The sequence below is a fragment of the Lynx canadensis genome, chromosome X, assembly GCF_007474595.2.
Source record: "Lynx canadensis isolate LIC74 chromosome X, mLynCan4.pri.v2, whole genome shotgun sequence".
In the NCBI taxonomy this organism is placed as follows: domain Eukaryota; kingdom Metazoa; phylum Chordata; class Mammalia; order Carnivora; family Felidae; genus Lynx; species Lynx canadensis.
This window is the reverse complement of record NC_044321.2, coordinates 6,237,969-6,263,373: the sequence shown is the minus strand read 5'-3', so window position 1 is coordinate 6,263,373 and position 25,405 is coordinate 6,237,969. Positions and strand designations below refer to the sequence as shown.

Genomic DNA, 25,405 nt, shown 5'->3' with positions numbered 1-25,405 from the left:
TGGCGCTCTTTGATTACAACTCCCTGGGCCACTACGCTCTCCTTAGACTGTCTGAATAAAAAGGAACTGGTGGGAATTGGTCGCCCATCCCATGACCTAGACCTCAAAAAGGACAGCAATCCGAGAAAAAGGAGAAAGCCCAAGGCAAGCGTTTGAGTAAGCCCAACACACACACACACACACACACACACTCTCCAGTGGGCAAACAGAATACAGCCCAAAAGCAAACAGTGAGTACTTCGGGGTCCTCGATCACTTCCAGGCTCTGGACAGGGAGGGCGAGTGAGGGAAGGAGAGGGGGAGGCAGGAATGCCCACGGAGGGGCAACCGGGTGGCTCAGTCGGTTAAGCGTCCGACTTCAGCTCAGGTCATGATCTCACGGTCCGTGGGTTCAAGCCCCACATTGGGCTCTGTACTGACAGATTGGAGCCTGCTTCCGATTCTGTGTGTGTGTGTGTGTGTGTGTGTGTGTCTGTCTCTCTCTCTCTCTCTCTCTCTCTCTGCCCCTCCCCGGCTCATGCTCTGTCTCTCAAAATCAAACACTAAAAAAACTTTTTCAAAGGCACGAGCTGTTGACACCCACAACTCGATTGCATTGTCCAGGGCCTGAGGCGGAGTGAACGAAGGCAGTCTCCCAAGGCCAGATGCCGTGTATGTAACACTCTCGACGTGACAGAATTGTACACATGGAGAACCCAGCGACTGCCAGGCGCTGGAGAGGGTGACATAAAGGAGTATCACGAGGAGCGTTCCCGGCGATGGAACGGTTCCGCGTCTGCGTCAGACTCTCCAGAGGCTGCACGCACAGGTGTGACAACATTCCATACGCGGTCCACGCAAGCACGCACACGCACACAAACGCACAAGCGCACGTGACGACTGGTGAGGTCCACGGACGGCGTGCATCTGAGTCAACAGTGCCAACCCCCATTTCCTCCTGTGAGAGCTCAGGAAGATGCAAGACGGAAGGCGGGGAGAATACTCTGGAACTCACCGTACTGTTTCTCGCAACTTCTTGCCAAGTTGAACGTTAATTCAGAATAAAAGCTTTCAAGATAACTGTCTGGTGGATGAACGGATAAACAAAATGTGGTCTATTCATACAACGGAATAGTACTCGGCTATAAAATGGCATGAAGGACAGACACGTGCGACAACACAGGTGAGCGTCGAAAACGGTCTGCTGGGGCGCCTGGGTGGCTCAGTCGGTTGAGCGTCTGACTTTGGCCCAGGCCATGCTCTCTCAGGTTTGTGGGTTCGAGCCCCGCGTCGGGCTGTGTGTTGACAGCTCAGAGCCTGGAGCCTGCTTCGGATTCTGTGTCTCCCTCTCTGTGTGACCCTCCCCCGCTCGCGCTCGCTCACTCTCTCTCTCTCTCTCTCTCTCAAAAATAAATAAAACATGAAAAAAAATTTTTTTAAAGAAAAAGAAAACAGCCCGCTGAGTCAGGAGTCAGACACAAAGAACACACCCAAAAGGGCTCTCTTCACACCCAGGAACGCGTGAATGCGCCGACACAGGAAGTAGCCGGCTGCCTGCCAGGGACACGGGGAGGCGGCAACAGCGAGCGACACTGTGACAACAGTCCATGCAAGGCTCCAGCTACAGGCTGTGGTGCTGGGCGCACAACCCCGGGTATACACCGGAAAACTGCGGAACTGCACGCTTTCGGTGAGTCAACGGTCACCTGTGTGGATTCTCTCGATAAAGGGGTTACCAAAAACCGGCACCATCTGGCACCCAGTAGGTGCTTTTTGAGGTATTTCGTCACAATTTACTGTTCCTTCCTCCCCGTGGGGGGTCACCCCTGGCGTTCTTTCAGGCCACAGGGTGTCCCTCTGATACCGATGGGGTCGCGTTCCACACGTGTGTCCAGGTAGGTACGAGACGGGAGTTCTACCACTAGAGCAAGTCTCCTCGGAATATTCTGTACGCAGGGGTACGTGCAAAGTTCACGCCCTTTCTGTTCCTCCACCACCCCCTCGATTCCACCAGCCTGATCTATCAACTTTCTCCAATGAAAAGAAATAAGAAAAGAAAGCTTTCCTGTTCCTGGCTCCTCACCTCTGCCCACAGACTTGGTCCCCCATCCAGAACATACTTCTTCAGTCAGCGTCCAAACTCCACCCGTCACCAAGCCCACCTGGAGTCTCCCCTCCAGGAGGAAGGTCCGGCCTTCCTCGGTGCTCTGGCACATGCCGGTACAATTCCTCAGAATTCGCTCAGCAGGGACTGTCTACACCATCCCAGGGCCACCCGTCCACACCATGCCTTTGGGTCGCATCCCCCACTTCATGCACCTGTAATGCTTACCCCCCAGAACAAGACCCATCTCACACCTCTGTGTAGACTCCGCAATACTCCAGAAGGAACAGATCCCAAGCACGGTTCTCCCGGAGGTGAAAGATTTTCCATACAAAGTGCGCTGGAAAGGACCGTCTTGACTCAAGCGGGAATTAGGCCTTCTTGTGAACTGGATGCATTACAGGGGCCAAGATGACAGTTCCAGACCCCACAAGGCCCTGTTCTAAGTGACCGGGGATTCTCTCTGCTCTAACGACAGTCCAGGCAGGGCTCAGAATGAAGGAAATCAGCCCCGCGGGGGCCTACGTCACAGGCCAGGCTGCCTCAGAGTGGTGCCCAAGCAAGGATTTTACGGAAAATGCTGGCTGGTCCTCAAGTAGCCCGTCGGTAGCCCGTCATCTTCCAGACACTTTCTGAGAAGAACGAATAAGACTAGGGAGCGTGTGGCAGACAGAGAGTCAAAAGCCACTGTTTGTTGTAAATCAGCCTTCTAAGGACAAATTAAGTACCTCAAAAGTGTATGCTAGAGAACAGCAGAAACGAGGCTTCTCGCAAAAGCGCACACATTTTAACAATGACCTCCATTTCTGTTTCCTAAAATTTCTGACTTCCAGAAGCTAAACAAAAAAAAAGAAGTGTTATGCAGACATATTTTTTCTGTGCTAGCAAAATCACCTGTTACAAGAAATCCTGAGACATCACCGTTTTCCAATACTCAGAGCCAGTGCAGTACCGTTTCATTTTTAAGCACAGAAAATATGGAGAGGTCGACAGGATATTTATTACATAATAAGCAATCCATTTTACAATTTCACTTACTCAGAGCCAAATGTAGGCAAATCCCTTCTTCCTTCGAGGGTTTATTTTGAGGCCCGCTTTCTGTCTTCGGTTACCTGTTAATGAGAAACACGCAAAGTAAGGCAAAAGCGTCCACGCAGAGACTGCTCGAGGCCAGCAGGTATGTGAATCGGGGCTATTGCAAAAGCGAAATACTAACTGTGTCCAATGCCACACAAGAGCCAAGGGTGAATCTTAGGCTCCCTCCCCTCTTTAAAGCACACGATGACACTGTTCACACGGATCCGTTCAAAACGTTCATTATTGCAGAACCAATTACGATCACATCACCAGGGAATTTCAGTAACTGAAAAATCGACTCGGCTCTTACCAGACACGTTCTTCTCTACCCTCCAAAAACAAGCTAAGTGAAAACGCAGGTGTTTCTAGGTTTAGCCCAAGTCAGAAAGTTTCTCCTGACAACAACTGCCGTTCGGCCTTGTGGAAGATGGAAACAGCGCTCGGTGCCACTCCGAGGGTCTTAGAGACACATGGGTCTTGTGGGGTGTCCCCAACCTGGCAGTGGAAAGGGGGGAATGTGAGGATGGAACAGCAGGGACAATAAACAAAGCAAATGGACGGCAAGATCATTTCGGATGACAGAACTACGGAAACCCCAGCTGGTGGCGGGACAGAGTCACCAGAGTTCCGGTGGGGCCTGGGGCAGCATTCTTGGAGGAGGGAGCACGTGAGCGCGGGTGAGGGAGGCCAGGCTGCAGACACAGCAAGTGCAAATGTCCTGTGGTGAGAATGATCTTGGCCAAGAGGGAGGAAGTCTGGCAGGCTGGGCACCAGAGGTTAAGTAATAACAGGTCCCAAGTCCCAGAGGGCTCTGCAGCCCATGGAAAGGAAACTGATCTGGGGCGCCTGGGTGGTTCAGTTGATTAAGCATCCAAGGCTCGGTTTCAGCTCAGTTCATGATCTCCTGGTTCGTGAGATCGAGCCCTGCATCAGGCTCTGCACGGGTAGTGTAAAGTCCGCTTAGGATTCTCTGCCTTTCTCTCTGCCCCTCCCTCACTCGTTCTCTCTCTCAAAATAAGACACATTAAAAAAAAAAGAAAAAGAAAGAAATTGATCCTACACAAGCTCCACTACGCCTTATTCTTCAGCCAGCACCAGGCTTCATGAGAAAAGAAAATCTGACCCTCCTGCTATTTAAAAAGCTCCCCGGGGGCTCCTGTCGTGCCTAGAACGAACTCCAGAGAAGCTCCTAATCAGCAGAGCCGCTCGTGGCCGGCACCGTGCTGGCAGGAAAGATGATCGTGAAACGGAGAGAGTGTGTCGGGTTCGAAGACATTCTGACCTAGAGGACGCGCGAGGGGGAGGGGGGGAAGCATGCATGATGGGGACGGGACAAAAGAACCCAGCATGACTTCCGGGTTCAGAGTTTGGGCCACAACTTGGAAGGCGGTACCACTTCCTGGGACGCAGGACCGAGAAGGGGAAAATGGAGACTTTCTGTGTGTGACGCGGTGAAATGCTATTCCGTCTCTCAGTGGACTGTGAACGAGGTAGTTAAGCACACCCGTCCGAGCAAGCAGGAGACATCACAGTTGCAGAGTTAAGTCTGGAACTCATCCCACGACCATGACCTTCAAAACCTATGGGCCTGAATGGGAGTGCCCCAAACAGGGTTTCTCGCCCCGGGCACCGCGGTCATTGTGGGTCAGGTCACTGTTGTTGGGGCTGCTCTGTGCCCTGAGCCGCACGCCTGGGCTCCCCGCGTCCGATGCAGGTGGCAATCCACACGCCCCGCCCCCTCTGCTGTGCTAACCCAAGCTGACCCCGGCTGTTACCAGGCGTCCCCCCGGAGGGCACAAGTGCCCTGCTGAGAACCACTGGTCTACAGACCGCACGGTGTGGATGGAACCCTGACAGAAGGAGCTGTCAGTGAGAGACGAGAGTGCAGAGAACTAGGAGGAAATCTTGGGCGGTGTGGGGTCCCTGGTGTCTAGGGACAGACCGCTCTCAAAAATCATGGAGGGACTAACAAATAACTGCCACTGAGCTGGAGTCCACTAGGAGGACTGCAGAGGACGGGATGACAAGCAACCACACTGTCTTGTCTGCCCACGCTCGCCCCATGGAAGAAATCCGGAGAGGCTTCCTGGAGGCAGCAAAACCCCTGTTGGCCCAAGAGGCCCGGCGAGGAGGAAAAGAAAAGGGCTGCAGCTTGAGTGGTGCTGGAGGCAACAGCTGCAGGCCAGAGGGCCGTGGGGTCACACGCACTCTCGGGGTGCTGGGAAAGTGGATGTGTGTAGCAAGGTGCCAGGATGCCAGAATGGGGCCGCCCTGTCCCGCGTGGGGAAGAGGTGGCCACCGGGGTAAGGTGGCTCCGCGGATGGCACACTCCCGGGGGCGGGGGGGGGGGGGGAGGTGACTCCAAAATTCCACACGAGCCACACAGTTCTGCCCAAGCAGGAGCCAGGGGCACCCTGGACGAGCCAACCACTTCTCTTTTCCGTTTTCTCCAAGCTTACAAGCGCTCGGGCCCCCGGTGCAGGGCGCTCAGAGCCCTTGACTGTGTGAAAATTGCTAACACAACTTGCCAGATGCCTGATCCGTTTTCCTACCCTGTTCTGTCTTCATCCCACAGTATTACTGTGTACACACATTGTACTGAAAGAGGGAGAAGGGGAGTGGGGAAGGAAAGTTGGGGGGGGGGAAGAAGGGCAGATTTACAGGTCTCACTTTGCTCCTAATTAATTATAAGCAACTCTCCCTGGACCACAGATTCCTCGGCTGTGAAATGAGGGCATTAAATTATTTATGAGGTTTTATCCACATCAAAAAATCCGAGGAACCATTTTCCTGTTGACTTCCTTTGTAAATTCTCAGGGAAAACACTTGCAAAGAACTGAACCAAGAGCGTTGCACAGGGATGCTGGAGGAGGGGGGTGGGGTGGATGCACAGGGGGGAAGAATGTGTGTGTCTGTCTGTCCCGCAGCCAACTGACCACAGAAATACATCCAAAGGCTGCCATATTGCCCCAAAGTTGCCATAATGATTAACATTTGCACCCCAGAGAAATTCAAGTTGTGCCATCGGGAAAACAATGCAAAAAATGTCAACTATGTTTTCAGAGGCCACTGAGCATGACAAAGAAGCTGCCATTTCCTCCTGAGCCCTTTCTTTTTTTAGTGAGCCCTGAGTTAACCGGGCCGAGAGCCAGGGGCTAAGCCGGGCGCTGGCAGGAGGAACCAGAGAATTGCGAACACTTCATTTGCTACGGGGTTCAAGTTCTGTGTAACGAAGCTGTTGTTTCCTGCATTACTGATACCGAATAGCATTTTTACGTATTGCCACAAATTCATTCAGTAACAGTTTTTAAATCCTTTAAAGCAGTGGTTCTCAAACAGGGCTGTCTCCCACGGGACACTGGGCATTTCTAGCTGTTGAGACCGGAGGAAGAATGTTAGTACCATCTAGTAAAGCACTCGGGATAGCCCTTCTTAGCAAAGAATTATCTGGCTGAAATATCAGTCCTGCCAAGGCTGACCACACTAAGATTTCTATAATTTTTTTTTTATTTTTATTTTTTCAACGTTTATTTATTTTTTGGGGGACAGAGAGAGACAGAGCATGAACGGGGGAGGGGCAGAGAGAGAGGGAGACACAGAATCGGAAACAGGCTCCAGGCTCTGAGCCATCAGCCCAGAGCCCGACGCGGGGCTCGAACTCACGGACCGCGAGATCGTGACCCGGCTGAAGTCGGACGCTTAACCGACTGCGCCACCCAGGCGCCCCAGATTTCTATAATTTTATAGCAGATACATCCTATATACTTCCATGTTCCAAAGCATTTTTATCCCTTTCAAAATAACGCATGTACACTGTTTTATGTTTTTTTTATAACAATCCTCATAATCCACTCCAAATTGGCCTGTTTAAAAAAAATTTCTTTATTTTGAGGGGGGAAGAGGGGCAGAGAGAGAGAAAGGAGAGACAGAATCTGCTGTCAACGCAGAGCCCAATACGGGGCTCAAACTCACGAGATCATGACCTGAGCCTAGATCAAGAATCACATGCTTACCCGACCAAGCCACCCAGGTGCCCCAACATGTACATTGTTTTAAAAAATAAAATACAGGTGAGGCAAAAGTCTCCTCTCTTTACTTCCAAGTTCTTTATAGTGCCATCTATCCCCAATTCTACTTCCCAAAGCAACCACTTTCAAATCTTGAACTGTTGGAATTACTGGCAGTGATCCTTAGTATGACTTCCCTGTTTCTAAAAGACATGCTTATAATATTTCCTATCAGCTTCAGATAATATTTATTTGATTTTCTCAAATACACATAAGGATTTTGGTTTTTTTAAGTTCCCACCCTCAATTCTCTGCTTACCTGCCCACATTTTCCCAATAGTGTCATAGTTTTTGGTTAAATGTGTATTTGACAGATATTACTTTGACAATGGAATGGGCACTCCCAAACAAGCAGTATGGTATGATTACAATTCCTTTCTTATGCAAACCCTTTGTTTTCCTGGAGTTACTAATTGTGTTTGTTTTTATTTTCTTAGTTTCCTTTCTTTTTTTTTTTTTTTCTTTGTATCCTTTGGTAATTCTTCCAGCACTGTCCACAGTCTTTTGATTCAGTTTTTCACATGATCAAAATTCTTAGATAATCTGTCACCTCTATGTGTTTCCTCCTCAATCATCCCTATATCTCCCAAATACACATCAGACCTTCTGAAATGTCTTGCCTCTGCTCCAGTCTGTAATTGTCAGCATCAGGCCTGCTATATAGACTTCATGCCTTGAAACCATAACAACATCTTGAGAATACACTGTATCTCTTTCTGTTTCTAGGATCCCAACTCTGTCCAGTTTTAGGTTTACTCTCTCATTTTGGCCGGACACATTCTCTAGCAGATTTCAGGGAAATGACATGTAAAAACTAAATGTTGCCTATATCCTGAATATGTATAAATATCTTTATTCTACCCTTAATTAACAGCTCATGAGGAGAGGACTTCAAAATTCTTTAAAAAAAATTTTTAATGTTTATTTATTTTTTGAGAGAGAGAGAGAAGAGGACAGAGTGCAAGCAGGAGAGGAGCAGAGAGAAAGGGAAACACAGAATCCAAAGCAGGCTCCAGGCTGTCATGACAGCACAGAGTCCGACATGGGGGCTCGAACCCACAGACCACGAGATCATGACCTGGGACCAAGTTGGGCACTTAACGGACTGAGCCACCCAGGCATCCCATGACTTCAAAATTTGAGTGAACATTATCTGCACAGAATTCTATGCTCAGGCTCTTTTCTTTCCTCTTTTTTTTAATGTTTATTTATTTTTGACAGAGACAGTGAGAGTACGAGTCGGGGAGGAGCCAAGAGACAGGGAGACAGAGGATCCCAAGCAGGTTCTGCCCTGACAGCAGAGAGCCCAATGTAGGGCTGGAACTCACAAACCGTGAGATCATGACCTGAGCTCAAGTCGGACATCTAACCAACTGAGCCACCCAGGTGCCCTGCTCAGTCTCTTTTCTATCTTCCAGTGTTGTCATTAAGAAATCTGATATCATTTTGATTCTAGATCCTTCACATGACTTTTAAATCCAGGATACTGCTTAGATACTGCCTTTACCTCTAATATTCCAAGATGACATGACAATTAGCTTTCATGTAATAAATTTTTTTATGTGCTTAATTTTTAAATTCAAAAAAAATTTTTTTTTAATGTTTGCTTATTTTTGAGGCAGAGAGAAACAGAGCATGAACAGGGGAGGGTCAGAAAGAGAGGGACACAGGGGCGCCTGGGTGGCGCAGTCGGTTAAGCGTCCGACTTCAGCCAGGTCACGATCTCGCGGTCCGTGAGTTCGAGCCCCGCGTCGGGCTCTGGGCTGATGATGGCCCAGAGCCTGGAGCCTGCTTCCGATTCTGTGTCTCCCTCTCTCTTTGCCCCTCCCCCGTTCATGCTCTGTCTCTCTCTGTCCCAAAAATAAATAAACGTTGAAAGAAAGAGAGGGACACAGAATTGGAAGCAGGCTCCAGGATCTGAGCTGTCAGCACAGAGCCTGACATGGGGCTCGAACTCACAGACCGTGAGATCATGACCCGGGCTGAAGTTGGAAGCTCAACAGACTGAGCCATCGAGGCGCCCCTCTATGTGCTTAATTTTGATTCTCTTTTCTAGTAACCTGGTGTGAAATCGTATTTTTTTTTCCACACTCTCTTCCTTGGAATACCTTTAGGCAAAAATCTGAATAACCATCTCTCGTCTATGTCATAGAACTTTCCGCGCCCTAGCTTCACTGACCAATAAGGTATTCATTAGCTGCATGTAGATACTAAGCACTTGAAATGTTTGGCTAGTGTGTCTGAGGAACTGACATTTAAATTTTATTTAATTTTGGGACGCCTGCGTGGGATGCCTGGGGTGGCTCAGTTGGTTAAGCGTCTGACTTTGGCTCAGGTCATGATCTCACGGTTCATGGGTTCAAGCCCCTCATCGGGCTCTGTGCTGACAGCTGGAAGCCTGGAGACTGTTCCAATTCTCTGTCTCCCTCTCTCTCTGCCCCTCCCCCCACTCGCATTCTGACTCTCTCTCTCACAAATAAACATTTAAAAGTTTTTTTTTAAAGTTAAGTTTTTTTAAATTTTTATTTAAAGTACAAATAGTCACATGTGGCCAGTGGTTACCATATTAACACAAATCTAAAGGCTGTGACAAATGGGGAGATGGGGGGATGACAAAGGAGAAGCAGTCAGTGCCTTCAGCACCAACTCTAAGATGATATTAACCATGAGTTCAGAAGAAGGAACTGAGGGGAGCCGAGGTGGCTCAGTTGGTGAAGCATCCGACTCCTGACTTTGGCTTGAGTCATGAACTCCTGATTCGTGAGTTCGAGCCCTACCTCAGGCTCCACACTGACCGTGCGGAGCCTGCTTGGGATTCTCTCCCCTCCTGTCTCTGCCCACTCCCCCCTCAAAATAAGTAAATAAACTTAAAATAGGAGGAGGTGGAGGAGGAGAAATCGGGTATAATTTCTACATCCTTGCCATTACTATTTTCACTATGAAGTTCCTCATGGTCTCCTTCTTCATGAGAACACAAGCACCCTACACTACTTCTGTACAGGAGAGGGTCTAGGGGACAGAACTAAAGAAGCATACCAGAACATTCTCTGGGCTCTCATTCATTCATTTACTCATTCAACAAATACCACAAACATCACAAACTGTTATCCAGACATTCTATTAACAATGACCATGAGGGGTGCCTGGTTGGCTCAGTTGGATAAACGTCCGACTTCAGCTCAGGTCACGATCTCACGGTTCGTGGGTTCAAGCCCCACGTCAGGCTCTGTGCTGACAGCTCAGAGACTGGAGCCTGCTTGGGATTCTGTGTCTCCCCCTCTCTCTGCCCCTCCCCCCTGATGCTCTGTCTCTCAAAAATGAATAGACGTTAAAAAACATTTAAAAACAACAACACAATGACCACGACAGAAAACAGAACCGCAAAAACCAAAACGAAACCCAAACTGCAAAAGTCCCGAGCACCCAAGACAAACCCAATGAAGCCGTTGTTTCATCTCCATCACTGGGACCCATTTTCTTTACAGCTCACAGCCCACAATACAGCAGGCCTGTAACAGGTGTGCATTGGAAACGAATTAAGAGTGGGATCCAAACCAAAAAAAGTCGTTATGGTTTTTCTCAACTCTCAGGAAAAGCGTGTTAGCACTGTGGGGATCAGGAAATAAATGTCCAGGGAAAATCATTCCTTTTTTATTTAGGGATCAATAGGGAAACACATTTTTTTCCATCTATTCTTTAAATTTTTTTTTTTCAACGTTTATTTATTTTTGGGACAGAGAGAGACAGAGCATGAACGGGGGAGGGGCAGAGAGAGGGAGACACAGAATCGGAAACAGGCTCCAGGCTCCGAGCCATCAGCCCGGAGCCTGACGCGGGGCTCGAACTCACAGACCGCGAGATCGTGACCTGGCTGAAGTCGGACGCTTAACCGACTGCGCCACCCAGGCGCCCCTCCATCTATTCTTTAGTAAGTCATTTAATATCCCTTTGTTCCTGCAAAACATGACTTTTTATTATGTTGGTAGGGTTTAGAAGTTCAGCGTGAAAGTACCAACTGTTCAAAAAGGAGAAAAACAGACACCAAACTTGATTTCTGTGATTTTCCTTTTCCTTTTTAATCTACTATGATGTTAATAACAAGCCTTTCAGGCTTGTACAACCAACAGACTCAATGCTTCTCACTCACACTGATGTACCTGGATGCATACGGATAGGCACATGTATCATTCACCCGCCACCCCACCCCAACAGAGGCAACCATATGCCGCTCACAACAAACGAAAGGCTCTTTCCTGACTCACACTATGATATACCAAGCAGATTTCATACAGAAAGACCCAAATACGGCTTGTCACGTGAAAATCTGATACAAGGTAATGGCATGACTTGACTGGGCTTATAATTATATAATCTATCTAGAATCTAGAGCCAACAGCAGTGGAAAAAAACAAACCCACAGCAAATTTTAATAAGCTATCAGTCGTACAATATTTGCTTCTAAGCGATTATTATTTAAATCAGAACGAGTGATTAAATTTCATTTAGTGGCATGAAACTGATCTGATCTTCAGTGAGAGAAAAATAACCACAACGTTTAAAGAAGATATATTAAAGTATTAGGAGAACATGATCTTTCTTACTTAGCAAACTGTCAGTCAACAGCCATCTGAATCCCTCCCCACAGATACAATACTAAACTGTATGAAGATAATCTTCAGGTGACTCTATTCAGTTTTTGTTTATAGAGGGCATCGTGCATCATGAGGTAGGAAAGAACCCACTGAACCTCTTCCTCATCTCCCAAAGTACTGTCTCCACATTTTGCAGTGAGCACTGAGCATAATTTTAAATGTAATTGTCAGGCGCGTTATCTGTTCACTGAAATTATGATTAAAAGTTTCCGAACATCATATGGCCCTAGTGATCACATTTCAGTTTCTCTCATTTGCAAACACCTGCTATCTCCCACTCGCCTGGAAAGGTCAATCGTACTGTCTTCAATTTCAGTTAACAATGCTGCAAGCAAATCCTTTTTGTAGAACAATTACGTTCAATTATTTGCTTACATACATACTCCAAAATCTTGGGACACCAGTGTCCATGATCTGCTCATTTAAGAACTAAGTATTAAAACACACACACATCCACACATCTGTTTCTGGTCACCAAGCATCGTCCTTTAAGTGTTACCTCCATACTCAGGAGATCAGGAAGATGCCCTACATAAAAATTCACATCAAATCAAGACTAAAAAACCCCAACACTCTTACACAAACATACTGGAGTTTCACTATAATGAAAGAAGGTGGGGGCACCTGGGTGGCTCAATTGGTTAAGCTTCTGACTCTTGAACTCAGCTCAGGTCGTGATCTCATGGTTCGTGAATCGTGGGATCACACGGGGCCTGCTTAGGATTCTTGTTCTTTCTTTCTGACCCTCCCCCACACTCACATGCACACACTGTCTCTCAAAAGAAATAAATGAACGTTTAAGGAAAAAGAAGAAAAAAGCTGAACAACTCTTGTAAAGGTAAACCCCCAAATACCCAACTTTCTAATCCCCATAGAAATCCCCAACCTTCCATGCCCCTTTGGAAACAGATGCCTTCAAAATGATTTTTAAGCCCGAGACTTTTCCAAAAATTGATTCTTTTTAAGTTTTTATTTATTTGAGGAATCTCTACACCCAACACGGGGCTCAGACTCATGATCCTGAGATGGAGAGTCACATGCTAGCCAGGCGGCCAGCCGGACGGCCCTGGAATTTTTAAGTGTCAAATTCAACAGCTGGGAGGAGAGGCCGTTGGGAATTCTGTTGTGGTTTACACTGTGGGTCACTCCTGCCCCCAGCATTTAGACCAGAGGTTTTCTATTGGGGGTGATTATGCCCTCCCCCAAGAGACACTGGCGATGGGCAGAGACATTTTAGGTTGCTGCAACGGGGGAAGAAGGGTTCCTGGCACGTAGTAGGTAGAGACCAGGGGCGCTGTTACACATCCTACAACGTACAGGTCAGTCCCTACGACAACCACCTCAAAAAGAACACCACGCCCCCAGCTTCTGCCCGGGCTACGTGCAAGCCCTCCTAACTGGTTTCACACTCCCCAGCTTTGCAGCCTTTGAAAGAACCATACGTCCAAGTCCAAGTACTGCATCACGGCTAACGTCTCTGCGTCACTCGTGCATGTTACCCTCTCGGCAAGCTCTCCCTGGAACCCAAGCCTGGTCCTCAGACGTGTGTCCTCCAGGCGCATTCCTGTGCTTCCACACCGACAAGTGAGCCAGGCGATTACCAGCACGGACACTGGGGCCAGAGGGCTCCGCGAGAACCGCCCGGCTCCCCGTGCCAGCTGCGTGCAGATCCTGGGGTCGGGAATCCTCGCACCCCAGGTCCTCTTCTGCGAGAGGTGCGTAAGTGAACCCTCATGACGACGTCAGGGGTACACGCCGCCCTTCATACACAAGGAGAGCAGAGAACCCTCCCTGGCACACAGCGGAAACTAGGCAAGTGTTGGCCAAAACTGCCCTTGTCATCGTAGTCCATGCATGATGCAATCAGCTCACAGCCTTGTCACGAAGCAGACGTGTGGCCGCAGATGACGACCCGGGAGTCACGCTAAGATACACGGCATGGCCCCTGACCTGTGGGAGACCGTCGGCACTAGGGGTGACTAACGGAGGGCAGCCGAGGCACTGAGCTGATCCCAACAAGTTATTCCCAAGCTTTCCTTCTCGTAAATCGAGAAACACCAATTCTCTCTGTGCTAATTCTTAAATTTTTTTTTAATGTTTTATTTATTTCTGAGAGAGAGACAGAGACAGAGCATGAGCAGGGGAGGGGCAGAGAGAGAGGGAGACACAGAATCGGAAGCAGGCTCCAGGCTCCGAGCCGTCAGCACAGAGCCCAATGCGGGGCTCGAACTCACAGACCGCAAGATCATGACCTGAGCCGAAGTCGGACGCTCGACCGACTGAGCCACCCAGGCGCCCCCGTGCTAATTCTTTATACCTGTTTAGTGGCAGACATTGAAGAACTTTTACTTCCATAACCTCATTTTCACTTCCTGCTTTTCGACAAAAGTTATGGAGCACATCCGGGGCCCCAAGGTCCTGTTTTCAATGGAGTTTAGAGGAAACCGCGCACCTTGCTGCCAGAGATAGAAAAAGAATTTCCGCTCCGTTCAAGATAACTTCAAGCTGGAGAATTTGTTTTTTTAAATGGTGTGAGTTTTTTCCCAGGACGATCAAGTGATTCCAGAGTGCTGCTAATTGTTACGAATCTTTCTTTCATAAAGTGATTTTACACAAGTTTAATTTTCAGACTTGAAAGACCTAGAAAGCTTGACCTCGGGTCCGCTGGCCAGCTGCTTTTGACCGAGCCTCCCTCACACTAAATTTAGAAATATGCTCTGCCCGATGCATTTCAGCGGGAAGCAGCCAGATTAAAATAAGATGCTACTAACACATGAGAATTCAAAAGCTGTCGTGAGCCAACAACCTCCAAGAAACCACACTGCTCTCATTCACTGAAATACTTAGTAATTCTCCACCCGGAGAAAGAAAAACACTTGAAGTGGGTTCCAAATACGCACAATGGCAAAACTAAAATAATTAACTGGGGGAAATCAGGGCAAACGGAAGGTAATGGCGCGAAGAATGAGCTAGAGCTGACAGATGAGGACGTAGGCAAAGCCTACCAGCAGACACAAGTTTACATCGGTTGCACGGAGCTAAAATCGGTTTCTGGAGTTTCCCAGACATCTATTCAAAGAAACAAGTATGAGTAGATATTTGTATCCCAAAAACGAAGCATGTGCACAATTTCTCCCATGGGCCCCCGAGAGGAAGGAACGCGTGCACTCCGTACAACTCTATTCTCAGTCAGTGGGGTCCAGGAGACGTTTCATGGGGCTGCTTCTTAAAATAATTCTCAATGGGATCTAATCGCACGACACCGAAGCACAGGGAGATAAATAAATCAAGTCTGAGGGGGTACAAACAACATGGCGGTGGTGTGCACGTCTCAGCGCGGCCCGCACGACTCCAAGGACACGTTTTATTTTATTTATTTTTTTTTTTAATTTTGTTTTTCAACGTTTATTTATTTTTGGGACAGAGAGACAGAGCATGAACGGGGGAGGGGCAGAGAGAGAGAGGGAGACACAGAATCGGAAACAGGCTCCAGGCTCTGAGCCATCAGCCCAGAGCCCGACGCGGGGCTCGAACTCCCGGACTGCGAGATCGTGACCTGGCTGAAGTCGGACGCTTAACCGACTGCGCCACCCAGGCGCCCCTCCAAGGACACGTTTTAGACGCGCTCCAAGTCCCAACTGGGCTGCAGGTCCCCTGAGGTCACAGCAACGCACTACGGTATATAGTGAACACATTTCAATGCCAAAAAATATGCCATTTGTATCGTATTGTGATTTTGTTGTTGTAGTTTTAGAGAGAGAGTGCAAACGGGGGATGGGATGGGAGGGAGGGAGGGAGAGAGAGAGAGATAGAGAGAGAGAGAGAGGAGAAAGCAGGCTCCACGCTCAGTGCAGAGCCCCACGCATGGCTCTATCCCACAACCCGGGATCACCTACGACCTGAGCCTAAATCAAGAGTCGTATGCTCAACTGCCTGCACCACCAGGTGCCCCTGTATGATAACATCATTTTTAACACTTGCTTGGTAACCCCCTGTATAGACAAATGTTTTCTCCGCTGCATTCAACTTGTTATTTTAAGCAATGCCTAATAAAATAAGTAATTTTTAAGCGTGAAAAAATTTCGAGGGCCAACTTGGGGACAAGAGAAAGCTACGCTCTCATTACCTAATGTTCAGGGAAGAAACACCCAACGGGAAGACTGCATCGTGGCAGCATGTCGGTGACACCCTGAGATGGCGTGCCCTCCCGGCCATCACAGTAGGGCCTGTAGGAATGTGCAGAACACAGCGCACACAAGAAAACTGACAACAGCCCGGAAACCGTGCCTGAATGAGTGTGTATGAACGCACTTCCAGGCTTGCTGGGAAACAATTACAAACCATCTGGCATTAAAACTTTCCCCTGGGGGGGGGGGGCCGGGTGGCTCAGCCGGTTAAGCGTCCAACCCTTGGGTGGCTCAGGTCATGATCTCACGGTTCATGAGATCAAGCCCCCGGGTCGGACTCTGTGCTGACAACGTCGCCCACTAGGGATTCTCTCTCTCCCTCTCTCTGCCCCTCCCCCCATCACACTCTCTCTCAAAATAAACCTTTTTTTTAAAAAAAAAAAAACACCTTTTTCACAAATTTGAGTTGAGAATTTCAGGACAAACTTAATGTGCTAACTATGACTCATTTCAAGACATCAACATATCCACTTGTCTTTTGGCTTGAGAGGATTCTGGCTGATGCCTGTTGTTCAAGGTCATTAAGAACAGTGCTGCCTTTTCGCTCTCAAAAGTGTCCCGATGGGGACAAGAAATTATGTGACGACTCTAGATATTAGGGACAAGTCAGCAACTGAGATTGCCTAGGATCTGGAATGACAAACTAGGAATGTCAAGGTCCTAGACACAAGTTTCTGTAGAAAGAAGCAGGGAGTCTTTAAACCTGGAGCTTCTGGGGCGCCTGGGTGGCTCCGTCGGTTAAGCGTCCAACTTCGGCTCAGGTGGTGATCTCTCACGGTTCGTGGGTTTGAACCCCACAAGGGGCTCCATGCTGACATCTCGGAGCCTAGAGCCTGCTTCAGATTGTGTCTCCCTCTCGCTCTCTGCCCCTCCCCCACTCATGTTCTTTCTTCTCTCTCAAAAATAAACAAACATTAAAAAAAAAAAACCTGGAGGTTCTAACATGGCGAAGTGTGTAGGAAGGGCCCTTGCTTAGAACGTGAATCGTCAAAGGAAGTTTCCTCCATCTGCTATCTTGACATGATAACGCCAACAAACATAATGACATTTCATCCTCCCCGCTCCTCGGGGACATCTGGCACTACTGTTCGCCTGTCACCAGCTACTATTACGGCCACACACCCAGGTGAGTGGGTCCAGAACAACTGAGCTGGACCGTAAACTCTACCGAGGGCAGGAACTGCATCTGTCTTTATTTCTTCAGGACCTGGCAAGCAATAGTCGCTCAATAAATACGTGCCGAATGAGTCGACCTCCTTCTGTTTCATAACTCCTCTCTCTCAGACTGTTTCTCTGGTTCATCACCTCATCCATGAAACACTTTCCCAGCGCTCTGTTCTTGAATCTTTTTCCTCTAGCTTTGCTCCCCTATAACACCATCTCCCGACGGCGGCCCTCTTTGTAGGTAATCCTGAAGCTCTATTTCAAGGCAGTATTTCCTCCGCCTGCCTCCTATCTCCACGTGGATCCCTGCCCAGCACCTGAAGGTCACTATTTCAAATGCAATCTTCACTTTCTTCCCAGACTCGCATTACTATGTCTTTTTATACACCAAATGTTACCCTGCACCCCCAGACCCAAACTCTGCTGCTCCCATCTTGGCCCCATTCCTTTCTCTCTGCCACCCCCTCCCCACACTCCCTCAATCAGATGCCAAGGCCTATCATTTCGACCCCATAAGCCTCTAACATTGCATCTCTCCATGTTCACTGCCACTCCCTTACATGGTACCTGGCTTCTGAAGGATTGCATACAGCTTCCCTTCTCCTGATCTTTCCCCCTGCAAATCCAGAAAACTGCAGGAATCTTCCTAAAGCAGAGATCTGGTGGACCTCATTACCAGGTCCAGAGTACTGTGCTCCAGAAAACAAACCCAAGGTCATTATATGGCCTGCCGGAAGTGCTCGTTCCTACACAGCGAGAAAAGCAGGGGGCAGGGCTGATAATACCACCAGGAATAAATTATCACAATACCGTAAGCAGACAACCTGTGCTGAGCAGAGTAACACCCCTCCCCACCCAAGCTGTGCACATCCTCCTGTCTACTACCTGTGAACATATCCGGTTGCACAACATGGGCGAATAAACGTGACGGACGGAATTCGGGTTACTAATCTGACCTTAAAAAAGAAGTGACAAACACACCCAAAGTAATCAGGGGACCCCTTTAAATGGGGCTGCAAAACAACCCGTGTCAGAGTGATGCAACGTGAGAAAACTTCAGCTATTTGCTGACTTTGAAGATGAAGGAAGGAGTCATGAGCCAAGGATTGCAGGCAGCCTCGAGAAGTGGGGAAGGCAATTACAAAACAAAGCAAAACAAAGATTTTCCTCTAGAAGCTGCAGAAAACAAAGCGGCCCTGTGGATTTCTCCATTTTTGTCCAGTGAGACCCACTTTGGACTTGTGACCTCCAGAACTACAATACATTATATAATACATATAATACTATAAAACAATAATACATATAATACTATATAATGCATAATACAACAATATATAATACAATATAATACTTGTGACCTCCAGAACTATAATACAAATGACCATAAGCCACCGAGCTTGTGGTCACCTGTCGCAGCAGCGATCAGAAACTCACACACCCTTTTTCTTGCCGTTGAGTTCCCACCGTGCTCCAGTCATACCATCTTAACGGCCCTCAGCACCCTGTTTTAGAAACAGTAGACTATATTCCCTGTAATCACCGCAAGGGATAGTTTGAGGTCTGCGGGTTTCCATTACAAGCAAGCACGGTCTCTACAGCGCCTCCCACAGGACGCTGCAGAGCCAACCAACCGCGTCGTCCTCCCTCCGTTAGAGCTTCCTGGCTGAAAACCTGCCTTCGTGCCAAACTTCAGCCTGTCCCTGAACTACCCAAGCGACTCTTCCAGGGCATCCTAATCTCTAGAAGCTGTGAACACATTAGGTTACGTGACATGGGCAAATGAAGGCTGCCGATGGAATTTGGAAGCACAGAACAAGGGTTAATGACCCAGAAACGAGCTTCACTACATCTGGGGACTTACCTCCCCGGACAAGTGGCACAAAACCAGGACTCACTCAGCACTCATCCTTCGGGTCCAAGCCCTGTCTCCGCAGTCCCTGGGTAAGCAGAGCCCCACAATCCTTTTTGTGTTGGAAATCACTCGTTAATCCCTTTTTGTCTCATCCATGCAGACCAACCTTTAGGACAGACTTAATACAATGCACAGGTGCATACGTCCGGCCCAGCTGGGTTTTTTTAATAATTTTTAATTTAAAAAAATTATTTTTAACGTTCATTTATTTTGGAGAGAGACAGACAGAGCCTGAGGAGGGGAGGGGCAGAGAGAGAGGGAGACACAGAATCAATCAGAAGCAGGCTCCAGGCTCTGAGCTGTCAGCACAGAGCCAGACATGGGGCTTGAACTTACGAACCGTGAGATCATGACCTGAGCCCAAGTCGGATGCTCAATCCACTGAGCCACCCAGGCGCCCCTTAGCTTCTTTCTTTAAGGGGTTTGTGGACTCTAAGGCAGGTAATGAAAATCCCTAATTTCCTAAGTACTCAACAGGTGACACTTGTGGGCATTATATCAGAGGTTCAGAAATTTCTTTGCAAAATGGTAACAAGTGTTGGTGAGGATACGGAGAAACTGGAATGCTCATCCATCATGGGTGGGAATGTAAAACAGTGCAGCCCCTCTGGAAAACCATCTGGCACTTCCTTGAAAAGTGAAACACAGAACTCACATGGCCAAGCAATTCCACTCTTAGGAATATGCCCAAGAAAAGTGAAAACATAGGTGCATACAAAAGCCTGTATACAAATCTTCAAGGCAGCTTATTTTTAATAGTCAAAAAGGGGAAAGAGCCCACATGTCCATCAAATGACAAGCGGATAAGCAAAATGTGGTCCATGCCTAATAAAAGAGTATCTTCAACAATCAAAAAAAGCACAATACTGACTCATGCTACACCAGAGATGAACTCTGAAAAGCATCATACTAAACAAAAGGAATCAGACACAAAACACACATACTGTACGACTCCATTTATTTGAAATGTCCAGAAGAGACAAATCCATAGATACACAAAGATAAGGGGTTGCTAGGTCCTGGCAGGGAGGGGAAGACGGACTGTTGGTGGACACAGGGTGTCTTTTGGGGCCGATAAATGTTCTGAAACGGCACTGTGATAATACCTGCGTGACTGTGAATTTACTAAAAATCACTGAATTGTACATCTCTAGCAGGTGAATGTTGTAAACGATGCCTCAGTAAAGCTGTTTTTCTAAAAAAAACCCAAAAAACAAAAAACAAAAAACAACCCTAAGATCCTTGAAGCAAAGATTACCTATGATTGTGTGTATAAACACTAAACAAAATGTACTGTTACGCTGTTACTGTATGATCAAAAAACTAGAGAAATTTCCAATTAAAAAAAAAAAACGGAAACTTCATTTGCTCTGATAAAAAGGATTTTATACTTTAAATAAGTACATTTCCTCTAGCGTCAAAAGCATAATTGCACAATCTAACTTGGTAAGAGGCATATAGAAGGCCTTTCTAATTCAAATTACGCCTGAACAATAAATTTTATCGAATCGAGTCACATTTATACATAACATAATTTTCAGCTGCTTTGCGATGAAAATCGAAATACATAAAATACTTCTTGTGGCAGTCACAACAGAACCCAGAAGATGAAACTCACTAGAATATCTGCTTATTAGGAGTCAAGAATACTAACACCTGAAACCCTAGTTTAAGTGGATTTTAAATTCAATATAAGTGGATTTTAAATTCAATAAGTGGATTACAAAATTCAATTTTCTGTTGTGACACATGACGAAGCTTCAAGAATGACAGTGAAATATATTTTTAAAACTGCCCAGTAGCTAACGAACCTGTTGTAGAGCTTTTCTTCCAGACAAGCATGAACTTCAGCATTGTTAAAAAGATGTCTGTAACTCACCCACTTTAATTTCAGCTTTTTCTGTGGAGTATACTCTTCTTTTTCAGGCTGAACCCTCACTATAAAATCAGAATTTTGTACGATTATTGTTTGCCCAGGTTCTTGAAAAGAACCTGTCCAGGGGCACCTGGGTGGTTCGGTCGATTGAGTGTCCAACTCTTGGTATCGGCTCAGGTCACGATCTCATGGTTCGTGGGATCGAGCCCCGCGCCGAGCTCTGCACAGAGAGCAGAGCCTGCTTGGGATTCTCTCTCTCCTTCTCTCTGTTCCTCCCACGCTCGGGCGAGCCCTCTCTTTCTCTCAAAACAAACAAACAAATAAATAAATAAAAGAACATGTTCAGATGTGGTCCGTCGTGGTAGGGTCAATGAGAAGGACAATAAACAGGTGACCCATCTCACTGCCAGGCTGTGTTCTCACTGAAAGAGGAGGAAGAGGCCATCGAGCAGAAGTCCTGGACCCTGATCTTTTGTCCATTTCTTACATGGACCCCCCGGTCCCAGTACACCCAACTCTGGACTGTTAACACCTCTGGTTTATGCATAGTGTTGGTTTCCTATGGCTGTTGTAACAAATTAGCATCAACTTAGCTGCTTCAAGCTACCCAGATTTGTTCTCTGGGTTCTGGAGGCCAGATGTCTGGAGCAGGTCAGAGGGGCAGAGCCTCCTTCTGAGGCTCCAGGGCAGAGTCCGTTTCCTCAGCGTGTCCAGCGTCTGGAGGCCGCCGGCATCCCGTGGCCCGTGGGCCCCCATGCCTCCGGCCTCTGCTCCAGCGCCCACCCTCCTCCCTCGGATTCTGACCCTCCTGCTTCTCTCCTCCTCCACGTGGAGGAGTCTCAGTGGCGACCGTGGCCCACACAACCAGAAAACCTCCCCATCTCCAGATCCTGGAGACACGCTCACAGGTTCCAGGACTAGGACCGGACTGGACACCTTCCGAGGGCCACTGCTCTGCCTGCCACCACGATCGAGGGCCACCTTGAGAAATGGGAAGAGCACCCAGAGTCGCCGCAGCATGAGAGAAGCACGTGGTGATGGCAGGGGAAAGAGCGGCTGGAGACGGGAGTGCTATTTTTAGGACTCTGACCAGTAGTGAGAACCGCTCTTTGGTAGGGCACTGTGGTCGAGGGGGTGGGCACGTGTGAGCTCTGCCTGGCACACTTCACAGTTTAGGCTGGCCTGATATCAGGAACCAGAGGTGGGTGAAAACCCGGCCAGCTCCAACTCCCACGAGCTTGACCTCAGAAGGCACCAAACACTCACTGACACCTTATTCGTTTATTCCCCACACACACTGCTCTCCCCCAATCACGGATACGTGGACTGGGGCCGGATGGTTTTCCCAAGACCGCAGACCCACCCAGCAGGAAGGCTGGCACCTCAATTCTAGACCGCTCCCTCTTCAGTGAACGCCACGGCCATTTTCCTCAAAGCTCAGCTCAGTCCCCAAACACCTCCCGCCCCCTTTGCCCTAAAACACCCAAACCAGAAATGTCCCATCTCGAAGGCAGGATAAATGCGACCACGACATTTACAGACCCAGACGGAGGCCTATCTGAGGACCCCTGGACAAGCAAGGCCAAGGTACGCACCACGTGGGCAGGGGCCCCGCCTCGTCCCGGACACCACACACCTCATCTCCTCCCTCATCTAAGGGCCCGGCACCCACATGTCCAGCAGGTCCTTACCCAGTGCCCAGTGACGTCCACACCTTCCCTGCAGCTCTGATCCCTGCAATGGAGCCTCTGGTACTTATCTGCCCCTCCAACCAGATCTGAGGGTCTCACCCGCCCCTCCGACCGGATCTGAGGGTCTCACCCGCCCCTCCGACCGGATCTGAGGATCTCACCCGCCCCTCCGACCGGATCTGAGGGTCTCACCCGCCCCTCCGACCGGATCTGAGGGTCTCACCCGCCCCTCCGACCGGATCTGAGGGTCTCACCCGCCCCTCCGACCGGATCTGAGGGTCTCACCCGCCCCTCCGACCGGATCTGAGGGTCTCATCTGCCCCTCCGACTGGATCTGAGGGTCTCACCTGCCCCTCCAACCAAATCTGATGGTCTCACGTGCCTCTCCTCATGTGAGGGTCTCATCTGCACCTCCAACCCGATATGAGGGTCTCACCTGCCCTTCTGACCGGATCTGAAGGTCTCACCTGCCCCTCCGACCGGATCTGAGAACCTCACCTGCCCCTCCGACCAGATCTGAGGGTCTCACCCGCCCCTCCGACTGGATCTGAGGGTCTCACGTGCCTCTCCGACCAGATGTAAGGGTCTCAAGGGGGAAAAGTAGGCTCCACAACTCCAGTGCCTGCTGAGCGCCTGGCCTACTGTGCTCGCGAAGTGTCTGTGCTGTGAATCCGTCGTTCTCTGCTCTGTGACCTCCATATGCAACGCTAAACATGGAGAGAGATCCTATATACTCTCCACAAACATCCCGGAACACACGTGTTTCCCAAAACGACCATGCGCCCACACAATTCTTCCTCCACGTTGATAGGGGGCTGTGTGTCCGCATCAGACTCCTTTACCACCGCACCCATCTCGGCTTTGGTACCGGGAAGCTCAGGTCGTGAAGCTGTAAAGGGAATACTCACAACATAATCTACTGACATGCGCAGAAGAAAACCGTTGAGATGCGCCACCCTAAAAATCAGAACATTGTAAACTACATCTTGAAAATATGAAATCCACTCTACTTTGCACCCTTGAGCAGGACGGAAGACGCCCTCGGGTCTTCACGTCACTGTTACCGACATCACCAACATATACGTGCCAATGCCCAGGAGGTTACAATACCCTGGGCAGGTGTTGGGGATCAATCTTAAAGCCGGATTCCAGGGCACACGTCCCACGGCCTACGTCGTGTGTACAGCGAGCAGCGTTCTGTGTGTGCACGCACACATGTGTATGTATATGTGTGTCTACACACACACATATTATGTACTATCTTACATTTAAAAACTCACAAGATGAGACTCTAAGACATTCATTAGCCCAGAATGCTTACACTTTGACACTACGTACATTTGCGGCCAGGCCATTCTTTGTGGTGCGGGCTATCCTGTGTCCTATAGGACGGCGGCAACATCCCTGGTCACACCCCGCTACATGCCAGGAACATTCCCCTCCCCCCCCCTTCGAGCTATGACAACCAAAACTATCCCCAGACAATGCCACACGCTCCCTGGGGGACACAGCTGCCGCGGGCTGAGAATCGCCAGTCTAAACCACCAAAACGTCCCCAGACAGAACGTGGCCTGACATTATTTAAGGCATACGGTCCTTAGGAACAAGAGCAGTGTGCTTTCCCAGATTATGATGACTCACAGCCAGAATCATCTGCTCTGAGAGGTCTTACAAACGCGATACATTCTGCATCACGCTTTTCCGACCTACATTCCATCAAAATGACCAAATGATAAGCTCTCACAAAAAACAATCTGTGTTTTTCCAAGCAAAAAAAAAAAAAAAGAAGAAGAAAGAAAAAAGTCCGTATTTTACCAAGGGGATTTTGAAGAGTCTAACAAAAACCGAAATTGCTTCCTTTCATTAGCTTTCCACCGAAGCCCGCAATCAGGGAGAGCGCTCGGGAGGTGGTCCTGCATTAACCCAGATTCCATCTTCCCCGCACTTGACCGACATTCTTCTAGGTTACATAAACATTGCCTCTAAATTACTGTTTATTTTCGTTCGGCTTGTGGACAAAGAATCAAATGGAGTGCTGGAAACAGAGTCTACATCAAAGCTCTCATTTTCTCCCTTTCACGGCGACTCCAAAAAGGATTTTCACGCTCGCGTCCGTCTGCCTCTCTCTCCCTCCAGCGATGGCCCAGAACCAGGGGGCAGGGCCCTGGACAACGATTTCTGGGAGCCCAGAGCCGCAGCCCCTCTGACAGGGACTGAGATCAGAAGGGATGGGTCGCTCAGTGACTGCTGGGACGGCCACACCAGGCTGGGCACGGCGAGGGAAGGGGCCGTGGCCGTCCCCTCTGCCCTGCCTTCCGAGAAGGCCGTCTGATCTGTGTGTGCCATCGTCCCGGCCGCTCTGCTCCACGCGGAAGCTCGAAGGAAATGAAAGCGTCCTTCATGCTGCTTTTAGGACCTTAGTGGGGGGGGGGGGGGGGGCGGTGCAGTGCTCTTTTTCTCCAAGATTCCACAGCGAACTAGCTGCTGCACGTTGTTCCCAAGTCCAAACAGGGAGGTGTGCAGGTCCTACAGGTGACGGGATCGCAAGAACAGGTCTGTGCAGGGAGCACAGGGACAGCGGAACTCTAGGTCCCCAGGGAGCCCGCCTGGTACAGGAGGGAGCGAACAACTCCCCTTGCTTTTACTTGCGAAATGCAAGCATTTGAGTGGTTTTTAGATCCTCGGTGGGCTTGGGA

At 48.8% G+C, this 25,405-nt stretch overlaps 1 protein-coding gene across 2 annotated transcripts in view; it reads right to left on the bottom strand.

The window, feature by feature from the left end:
• Nucleotides 1-25,405, bottom strand: part of TBL1X (transducin beta like 1 X-linked) — a 236,089-nt gene that overhangs the window by 146,104 nt on the left and 64,580 nt on the right. For both annotated transcript variants that reach the window (XM_030305258.1, XM_030305257.1), the window contains exon 2: nucleotides 3,122-3,195. The gene's annotated coding sequence lies outside the window, so the exon portion shown is untranslated. The remainder of the gene's footprint in view (nucleotides 1-3,121; nucleotides 3,196-25,405) is intronic.